Genomic DNA, 11642 nt, shown 5'->3' with positions numbered 1-11642 from the left:
GTTAATATACAAATAATTTGAAGTTCTGGATGTGTCTTTACTGTGGCATAAATTAACAAGAAATGATTTGTAAAACACTTTACACATTTCATACCACAAAGTCAAGTTTCCTTAAAAGTCTAATATCGAATCAGTATTTTCTTCAGTTGTTAAAAGTAGATTCCAAAGGCAGAGCTCTTAAAAATACAGTACAATTATAAATTGTAATCATTGTCTACATTCAAACAGTTCTATAATATAGAAGCACTTTCTTCCTATTATCATTATAATATTCTATGTTACCAAAAAAATTTTGAGGATGTGAGATTTGTGTTACTCTCTTTCTTAGTTAAGATATATCAACTGCAATGTTTCCTGGTTGGACCACATTTCAGCTACTTACCATGACAACAGGCTGCAGAACTCTCAGGGGCTGCCCAGCTCCACGTGTGCTTAAGGAATCTTCAGTTCAGTCTAGTTGAGAGTGAACTTTATAGGATTTTCCCAAGATATGATTGTTTCTTTCTTTTTTCTATGTGGGAAATGGCATAGTTTTCTCAACTTGAGAGTCACTCTTGGCCCTTAATGAACTGGTGTCTGAATTCCATTTTTTTTTAAAGATTTATTTTTATTATTATTTTTTTTTATTGGAAAGGCGGATATACAGAGAGGAGAGACAGAGAGGAAGATCTTCCATCCGATGATTCACTCCCCAAGTGAGCGCAACGGCCGATGCTATGCCGGTCCGAAGCCAGGAGCCTCTTCCGGGTCTCCCATGCAGGTGCAGGGGCCCAAAGCTTTGGGCCATCCTCGACTGCTCTCCCGGGCCACAGGCAGGGAGCTGGATGGGAAGCGGGGCTGCCGGGATAGAACTGGTGTCCATTTGGGATCCTGGGCGTGCAAGGCGAGGACCTTAACCACTGCGCCACTGCGCAGGGCCCCCTTTGGTTTTTACTGTAGTGATGGTGTTCACATTACTGCCTGCATCCACCTACTTGGTACAGTCCATCGAAAGTCTTCATCTTGCTTCACCTGAACCTCCTGTCAAAGCCAACCGTGGCATTGCTGCTGCAAACTGATGCTCTGTGCTTTCAATGACTGACAGATCCCCTTACTTGTTACCTTTGCCTCACTTTGTTCCTAACACATCTCAGGTCGACAGTGTCTGCCATTCAGCTGATTGCAACTCCCATACTCTCCTGAAAGGGAAACTTTACACAGAGCGGGCATGGTTTGTTTGGATTGGAGTCTAGTTAATCATCTGCTAGCCGACCTGCAAGAAGGAGGTATTGTGTTTTAATCATGGATACATTTGTGCCAGTGTTGCGGAACTTATGATGTGGAGCACGTTATGCACTGAAGTGATGTCTAATATAATTCTATATTTGTGACATTATTTGATACCCAGAGGCAAATGTGGACTGTTCTTGAGATTGCAGCATATGCACTCCTCAGTAAGGCTTTTGGGAGTTTATATTATTTCAAGACATGTAATGTGATTGATTTCAGCAACATAATTTTAGGAAACATCTGCTACAATAAACACTTCTCAGTGCTAGCCATTGTTGTCACTTGAGACTATACAGCAATATCTGGTAGGTTGCAAGCTTTCATGATAGTCTAAACTTGAGAAAGTTGGTCTAATATTTGTATCTGATAGAATTTGCCTCACAATTCTGTTTGTGCCAAGAACCAAAACTGTGAAGTTAAATTTCTTGGGCCCGGCGCGGTGGCGCAGTGGTTAAAGGTCCTCGCCTTGCACGCCCGGGATCCCATATGGGCGCCGGTTCTAATCCCGGCAGCCCCGCTTCCCTTCCAGCTCCCTGCCTGTGGCCTGGGAAAGCAGTCGAGGACGACCCAAAGCCTTGGGACCCTGCACCCAAGCGTGGGAGACCCGGAAGAGGCTCTTGGCTTCGGATTGGCTTCGGATCGGCATAGTATCGGCCCGTTGCGCTCACTTGGGGAGTGAATCATCGGACGGAAGATCTTCCTCTCTGTCTCTGCTCTCTGTATATCCGCCTTTCCAATAAAAAAATAATAAAAATAAATCTTTAAAAAAAATTTCTCTTATTGGTGGATAAAAATGAAATGAAAATTTGCTTTGATACTTGTTTCTTAGAAGTAAACAGGGGCCTGTGTTGTGACATAGCAGGTTACGTGGCAGTCTGTGATTCTGACATCCCATTTGGGCACTGGTTTGTGCTTACTGCTCCATTTCTAATCCACCTTTCTGCCAATGACCTGAGAAAACAGCAAAAGACAATCCAAGTGGTCGGGTGCCTGTCACCCATCTGGGAGACCAGTAGAAGCTCTTTAACCCGGCTTTGCCCTGGTCCAACCTTATCTGCATTGGCTATATTAAGAGTGAACCAATGAATGAAAGATTTTTTCTTTCTCTCTCTTTTCCCTTGTATGTGTGTGTGTGTATGTGCACTTGTGTGGGTGTGTGTGTGTTTCTCTCTCTGTAACTCTATCAAGTGAATAAATGAAGCATTAGTAAATAAACACATAAATAAATCCTTATGTAGCACTTCTTCTCATGTCTGATTCTTGTTCTTGGGCTTCTGTTTGTCTTTTGATGTTGGCTTGATGCAACCTGGGCTCAGTATACTATATTCCTTACTTAAATCTGTGTGCCGCGGCACCCAATCATCTCATCCACACTGTTAGTGTTAAACATCATACTGATTTGACAGAAGTTGCCTCCCAGCCCCAGCTTTGGCCTCTGTACTGCGCTGCAGATGACTGTTTTCATCTCCATTTGATTGTCTAAAGCACATTTCAGATTTGACTGGGTAACCTAAACCCCTGGTCTCTATGTTTTAATATCCAGTCTATCAGATTGGATATATTCTGAATCCAATTAGTCCATCCTAGTCAATGATATCACCTCAGAGGCACTCTTGTTTTCTGAAAATTCCTTTACTCCCAAATCTCAAAGAATATTTTCTTTGCTCTACCTTCAAAGTAAAAAGCAAGCAAAAAAACAAACAACAAACCCCAGATCAAACAAACAAAATCTGATCTCTACCATGGAATTTCTCATCCCACCATCTCACAGAGATTTGCAGACTTCCTAATTTATCAACGTGCTTCAGTGTTTGACAGCTTTAGACTTTGTTCCACACAACATCTAGAAATAGCTATAACACATGATAAATACCAACAGCTACCATTGCAACTTAAAAATCAGATTGTCATGCTTCTACAAAAACTCTTAGGTAGGGTCCAATCATGTTCCAAAGAAAGACCCACCACATCCGCACTAGCCCTACAAGTACAAGAGACTGCACTCATCTTTTCAAGTGCATTTGTTACCAATACCTCCCTCTTCTCTATCTCACTTCCTCACCTAAACCCCATGTGGCCTGTTCTGTTTCCAAGGTTCACACTCCCTTAGAGTTTTTGTATTTGTTCTCACACTGACATCATCTGAGATTTGGTCCTTCATTCAGCCTCTGCTCAGGGAGGTGGCTTCTTAAGATTATATCTCAGCTTATCTCTTCACTGCCAGTATTTTTTGCCTTAGTTTATTTCGTTCCTTGGATGTTTTTCCTATGGGCCACTATGTTAGTAATTTATCTGTTTGCTTGAGTCTGTGAGGTTAAGAATAGGGTTTGTTTTTCCCCAAGGCTAGTAATCATTTATTTCTTTCCAATGAAAATATAAACATCCTCAGATAGAAATAATGCAAATTTCTTTGTTGCTCTATTTGTGAAGTATGGTAATATTTTGTATTTATTATTATTATTTCCATGATGCGATTTGTAAGTATGAGGATTCCACACTTCATCTCCCCTTCTTCTCTCCCCGTTTCCAACCTTCCACCATTTCCCACATATTATTACAATACTATAGTCCTTTCAGTAACAGTCACAAGTCGAACGTTCTGCTATATAAATATATCATGGCATTATAGGTATTGGCAATGGAGGAAGATCTAGCATCATATTGTTAAGATATATTTAACAATTTCATTGTGGATCCTCCTTTTATGTGGGAATAGAGTTGCATACTGTAATATGTCTTTAATTCCTGGTATGCTAGCTCCTATTATGCAGCTCATCTATGAGAATCTATGTACATACGTATTTACCTATATTTGCAGCAACACAATTCACAATAGTAAAGACATGGAAACAATCCAAATGCTTGTCAAAAGAAGAATGGATAAAGAAACTGGTGTTTCCACCCCATGAAATAACTCTCAACCATTAAAAAGAATAAAATTCTACCATTTGCAACAACGTGGTCCTAACTGGAGATTATTAGTCTCAGTGAAATAAGCCAATCCCAAAGGAACAGTGTCATATGTTCTCTTTGCTATAAGGCCGACATTAGTGCAAATCACAAAACAAATAAATATCTAAGAATATTCTTCAGCTAACCTTTTATGTTAGAATTATAATAAACCCTGATGGTAGTACACACCACAAAGATCTTGGAAGAAATGAGTAGATTGATGAATTATCATTATCTGACTAGGAGTCACTCCAAATAGCTAATGGGTACCAAGAATCACAAAGCAATGATGTCTTTCTTCATTCTGAGGGGGAATATCTTTACCTTCTCCTCCATTTCCATCAGTGATAAAAAACCAGATGTGTTTCTGAAATGTACTCATGATTTCAATCCTTAGCTTTCCATTTTATTATAAGTAATAATACGCTACTCAGATCACCGTTGATTTTTTTTTTTATGGAAGTTCACAGGATTTTGGAAGTAAAAATAGCAGCAGAAGTCTGAATTAGAGCAGCCATTCCCTATAACTAGCTCTCACATGGACTCACTCATTGGAAAATACTGTTCCTTCCTGGTCTGTGTTCGGTGATTTATGGATTCTGATTTGTTAATGAAAAGGTAATTTTCCCAATACTGTTTAAGGATTTGGAAATTCTTATTTGTAAACTGATTTATTTTTCCAAACTTTGTCTTATTGTTTCAATGTTTTGACAGACTGTATCATTTGTGTAAGTTATTGAGTCATCAGTATTGGCTGCTAAAACGGTAGGTGGGGGAACCTAAAGCGCTGGGGTCACCACACAGTTATAATAAAAGTTGGGAAGGGAAAAAAAATGTCTTCAACAGATTACCAACATATGAATTGTTTTCATACAGGAATGTTCTTTATTGTGGCTTTTCAAAGAATTATAAAGTGTTTCATTTTATCCTTTGAGTTTTGATGAAATATTCATTCAACGCTCTGACGAGCCTCAATGAAGGCTTGAGAATTGTGGACACTGAGCTTTCATAAATATTCATTGAAACCCTATAAACAATCCACCCCTTGTTATGAAAAATTCAGTTAATTAGGAGTTTAAACACCTCTTTCTACGTATACCCACTGAAAGTGAAGGACTGGGCTTTGTTATATGTACTCCAAACACATACAAGATTTTATTTTATAAAATAACATTACTATGTTTGCACTCAATGCATGTGTTGATAACATAAACCACCACAGAGAGGATGTGCTACTTCTGTTAGCAGCTTTAAATAAAACCTCAGATCAAAGATATTTCAGTGATAACTTCAAAGATTCTTCACAAAAGGACTGCACGCACCATGAAAAGCTGCTACAAAGATGAACAGTATTTTAATGATCAAAGGAAGTTAGTTTTAATGAAGTTCACTGAAGAAAACCCTTCAAGTCCTCTAATATGATTATGTACTTGAGTGACCCAACTCCCCCTGGGGTTTTGCTAAGAAAGGTTGAAGATAGTTCATGATCCTTCACAGATGTCTGATGTACAATTAGAGATTCAGTCAAAAGTAAAAGAAGAACACTAATTGGGTTAAATTGGTAACAAGTAGTAGAATATGTGTTGTTTCTCAAAAGCATGCAATAATTTTAGGTTTCCTATCTGATACTTGGAAGGATATTTACATGTAAAGGCTCTGTTTTCACACGAAGAAATGAAATGCAGGAGGATACTGGCTGTTTTTCTTACCTCAAGATATTTAGACAAAATCCAGAGCCAAGCGGGCTAGCTCCCGAATGTTCTCATCAAGTACAAGGGAAAATTATACATTGCGGGAATTAAATGCAAGGAAATTTGTCATGGTTTACGTGATTAACTCAAAATAAAGTCAAACCTGGAGCTTCTGGTTCCCAAATTTCTCTCCTGAAGTTGACTTGACAAACATTTTCCTACAAATAAGATTAGCAAATTTAATTGAGAGGTATATTATGCATTATATATTTCAATGATTTATGATTTACATTTGATATTGATACATCATTTTGTTGCAGTAGGATCTTCATCTGCGGGGGGTTTGACAACACAGAAAGAACTCTAAATCCATGCTTGTATCATGTTGAACATAAAAGGAGAAAAAGGTGAGTTGGCTTTAGGTTTTGAACGCATATTGAATATGCAATCAAAAAAAGTATGTACTCTGAATGCTAATATGACACAGATTGACACATTTTATTTTCCCTGGCTCAGTATTGTACAGTTGCAATATTGCTTGTGATGGGATATTTTAAAAGTTACTTCAGTTAGAAAGTTGTGGTTTATTATGAAAGAAAGAGTCATACAAAACAGACAGTTTGTCTTCTTTGTTTAGTAAGAAGCTGGAGAGAAACATTAACTCCAGATTGCCCTTATTCTAACAAGTTGATCGCATCAGTTCTAGGCGGAACCTCATGCTGTATCACCAAAGCATGCTGTGTACATGCTCCTTCTAGTTTCTTTCTAGAGCTCCTCTTCTTAAAATATCTCCACTCACTGTGCCGCAGCACCTGGAGGGAAGGTGCTCTCATATTGTATTACACATGTAGGCATTGCACATGTGGCGTGGGCAGGAACAGTGTGCTGACTGAACAATTTCAGCAACGGCTCTGCAATGACTGTCCCCTGTAAGAGTTGTGTTTGTCTCACCAATCTTTAATACAGATGAAAATAATGCAAAAAAAAAAAATGCAAGCTCTTTTTGGTGCCTCAAGAATATTTCAATGTATGCAGAAAAAATGTAATAAAAATAAATTTAGTTTTTTCAATAATATTTCAAATCCACACATATGAGGGATCTTCAAAAAGCTTATGGAAATACTTATTATGAAACATGTGCATAAGTGGCAATTTTTAATATCACTGTTGACTTTTAAATCAAAACTTTAAATTTCATTTGACAGAAGATGGGAGAGCAACTCTCTTCTGCTGAATCACTCCGCAAATGCCCACTGTGACATTTGGCCCAGTGGGTTCAGGGCCAAAGTTGGAAACCCAGACCTCAATCCCAGTCTCCCGTGTCAGTGGCAAGAATCCAAATGGAAACACCACTACAGCCTTCCAGGGTTCACACTGTGATGGATCTGGATTTAGGAGTTGGACTTGTATAGCAAACCCAGGCATTTTAATGGAAGACATGATTTTCCTAACAATTACCTTAACCTCTAGATGAAACATCCATCCTTAAATTAATTTCTAATTCCATTTTGTTCATATAAATGTTGAGATCATCTTTCTTTGCAGTATCATATATTATCCTGTTTCCAAATCCAAGTTCAGATATACCCTGTAATGTTGAGGGCTACAAGAGAATAGTAGAATACAATATAGATAAAACAAAAATACCTCTGATCTTAAACTAAGTAAGTATAAGGACATGGTAGCCCTGCTTTTAGTCAGGAGAATGATAATGAGATGAATAAGCATTGCCATGGAATACTAAAGCCACAAAAATAGTTACATATATTCACTAATAAGTTGAAAGAATAATAAATTCATGAAAGAATACCAAATTGTACCTTTGAGTTCAATGTCACAGACGCACAAGCAGAAGAGAATGCCAAATACTGAGACCCAGTGTTTGTCTTGGATGACAAAAAAAACTTGTTTTGCAAAACATGTCCTATATAATCACATAAAAGACCATCTTTCCTGATGCACTTGTATGACTGTGTATTTGAATGTCTCTTAAAGTAATCTTTTCGAAAAAGTACCTATTATAAGCACCCATTAATTAATTGTGTTTTCCCGCAGTTAACTGTAAATTGTTGCTTACTACTGATCTTGGTACATAAAGCCACCTTGTGGTGTTACAATAGGTTTTCAATATAAGTGAGTTGTCTAGAGTTACTGGAATGTCTTGGGACAATCCTGCTAAAGTAATGCCTTCTCTTCCTTCTTTTTTCTTTCTTGTGTAACTCATCAGGCTATTTTGCCCTCATTTGTTGGCTGCACCTCAAAATCCCTTTTGAGCTTTGGATCATCTGATGAAAGTTCACACTTCATTTGAAAAGTTCAGCAGTGTTTATTTACACATGAGAAAAAAAGAAAATATAGGAAATGTAAGTTGTGCCATTTTTGAAAATTATCCTCTCAAGTAAGCTTAAAAATGAAAAGTAAGACAAAGTGAACCCCACTGCTAAAATGGCCTCAGGCCGTAAAGCATTATTTCAAATAAATAATGGATAATTTAATACTTTCAACATGTTAGGTTGATTTGGACTCTTTGGTAGTTATCATAGGGTATTAAAAATTAATCTTTTGTCTACCTCTAAAGCCTGTTACACCTCTGGATTTACTAAGAGATTGTTTAATGAAGTTGAGCTTAAGAATTAGCAGGGAAAAACTGGGTGCATCTTGTGAAATTTTGTGCTGGAGAATATGGACATCATGGAAATTAGGAAAAACTACAATTGATGTTATTGATATCTGGAGGAGTAATTCTGTTGTATTTGTACAATTCCTGTAAAAAATTTTATGTTTGAAAATTCATTGTTTAAAAATCTCAAGTCTAGTAAGTTGGCTGAGTGACATGCTGTCACACATGAGTTGGCAGGTTATGCTTGGGGCATCTCTCTCTTGTCTTCAATAAATTTCCCCCAGTATCATAAAAAAAAAAACAATCTGGTGGTCCGTTTTCAATACAGAATGGGAAATTACTGTTACAAGACTTGCAGATGTAGCAAAACTCATTAGGCAAACATGATGTCATAGAGTGGTGAACTCACAAGGGGAAATTAAAGTATACAAAAGAGAGAAAGAGTGTAACTTTGCAACCTAGATCACATCCAGGAAGACTGGACATGCCGCAGTCCTCAGCCCCAGAGGAATCATGGAGGGGACCTGGATGTCAGCACATAGTTTGTTTGCTGTAACTATTTGGGACATGCATGTTTATCAGACACCTGAATGTGCAGCCTTGCTTTCATGGCACATCCTGAAACCAAGTCCACTCTTGAGTAGAAGGTAAGGATATTTCACACTAGTACAGATCAGGAAACTAAAGTAGTGTCCGAATTAATGGTAGGTTGTAATGTTGGAGAGCTGGGACACCATTCAGCTGCTTTAGAAAACTAATTTCTTGTTGTTGAGAAGGGGAATGCTGATCCACAGTGTGCTCTATGAGGGTGGTATTGTCTGTATGATGCTGCTCAAAATAATACATATGTTGAAGTCCCAGTATCTGACAATATTATTACATATGAATATAGGGCCTTTAATAGGCCACTTAAGATGAAGTCATTAGTGTGAGTCCTTGTTTGATATAATCCTGTCAATAGTAGGATGTTTGGACCAGAAGCTAATATAGAAGTCCTCAGAAGAATCCATCCTTGCTAACACCTTGATCTCAGAATTGTTCCAGTATGAAATGTTCAGTTGGTTCAACCACCCAGTCTCTGGTATTATGCCATGCCTGTCTCATTGCTACTTGTAATATAGAACTAACACACAGGCAAATGTTGAAGGATTCATCAATGATGATCTGGAATTGGAAATTGTAGGAGGATCTATCCCAGGATCTGCAACATTTTGGGGTGTTTGAAAGGCTCAGTTCAAGAAGATATTTAGAGGACATAATGGTGTGACTCAGTGAGGCTGGGTGCTATTTGGCCCATTGGAAACACTTGTGAATGAGGAGACTGGTCATAGAACAATGTAAGTTGAATAGTGAAAGTCAAATGGCTTCTTGGCAAAATTGAAATGGATTATAAACCTCTGCAGCAAAATGGCAGAAAAGAGGACTGACTATGAAAAATGTGGAATTGTTGATGCTGACAGGTCTGTCTCTCCACAGCTGGGGCTCCGATTGGGAAGAGCCTGGACACTAGGACTTATACCTAAGCATCGGAGCCAATGTACTGAGCAGATTTGCTTCTCAAGATTTTCCAAAACTTTCTATGTCTCCCATGCTGGTCCATCCTTGCCTGTTAAAATCATTGTTCTTTTTTTATTTTTTGCTTGGAGATTAAGCACAGGCTCCTGACTTGCAGAACAGATCCCTGCAATAGACCTCCTAACCTGGAAAACCCAATACCCTGTGTCAGTTACAAATTTGGCTAACTTAGGAAGGCTGAGGCTGCTAAGTAGGGAAAGGCATAATCTCTAAAAATACCTGTAGGATTTAGTTAATGTGTACATGAATGAATACAAATTGTACTGCTTTCTTACAGTGTTGGGTCAAGGAGTGCCAGGAATAAAGGTAACAAAGGGAGTCTATAAGTGTGTGTGTGTGTGTGTGTGTGTGTGTGTGTGTGTGTAAGATGATTTTTCCCATAAAAGAGGATCTAGTATTCTGGGAGGGTCACCAAGTGATATTGTTAACTCATGATACTGAATCTTGGGAGAAACATTAACCCATGACAATAGAAATTCCTGAATTGTTGTAGAAGGTGGTTGGGAAAGGGGAATCACAAAGGCTCACAGATTCAGGCATGAGAGAGTGATATTCCACCCACAGCCAGAAAATTCAGTTAATTATACTTCATAGGGAATACTCTTGTTCTCCCAAAATGAAGAGCATCACATTGGAGGGAGGAGTGCTGCTTTCACTGAGATCAATGAGAAATTGTCTCTACACCTAAACACTGAGGCTTGGGGATACTCTTGGAGGACAGGGCCCTTAATCACAATGGACATAGCAAGAGACACAAAGGGGAGCCAGGTAGCAGCACCTAAGTATTAACTTTGTTAGTTCAGTTCTCACCACCAGTGGTAATGTCAGAGTAGCCCAAATAGGAAGTAACTTACAGAATATAGTGTTTGCAGGGCCACGATGGATGAATACCTCAAGAACACTGTTTGACTTATACAGTAATGTCAAGGGTTTTGAGGACAGATGCATCAATAAATATTCATGGTTCTGACCTGGTTTCTAGATCTGAGTCAGTTGTTATATCCAGAACTCATTGACAGACAGAGGGCTAGCTTCCCATGAGTAAGGATCCTGAAACACCTTGGAAACTATCTGAACATCATTAGCCTAGTTCTTCCTCAAAGGCACTCAAGTACAAGTAATACATTCAAGAACACGGATGCATAGCCAGACTGAGGGCTTCTGAACAAAAGCACCATATTGGAGTTGATCATCCAGTGTTAGAAACATCATTATCATCTGCTTATTAGGAGATACAAGACTCACGTTACTGACGAGCTTTGGACCAAGCACTTGTACTATCCACTGGCCTGAAGACCATATATGTTATCCCCTAATGTAAAACTTGAATAGAGTCAGTGAATTACCATATTGGCCATTGCCTTATAGAGGTGTAGGAAACACCTTAGTTTCCAAAAAATGTTTCTTCCACAAACACTTTCCCTCCATAACCAAGAGAGTAAAATGTTGAAACATTATATTTTAAGAGAAATAGTTGTCATTGGTTCTACTTTTAAAATATGTGAGTTTAACTAGCTGAACCACGTAAAAACCAG

This window comes from Ochotona curzoniae, unplaced genomic scaffold, assembly GCF_017591425.1.
Source record: "Ochotona curzoniae isolate NIBS_2020 unplaced genomic scaffold, NIBS_Ocur_1.0 contig_2318, whole genome shotgun sequence".
NCBI classification, from domain to species: domain Eukaryota; kingdom Metazoa; phylum Chordata; class Mammalia; order Lagomorpha; family Ochotonidae; genus Ochotona; species Ochotona curzoniae.
This window is presented reverse-complemented; position numbering follows the sequence as displayed.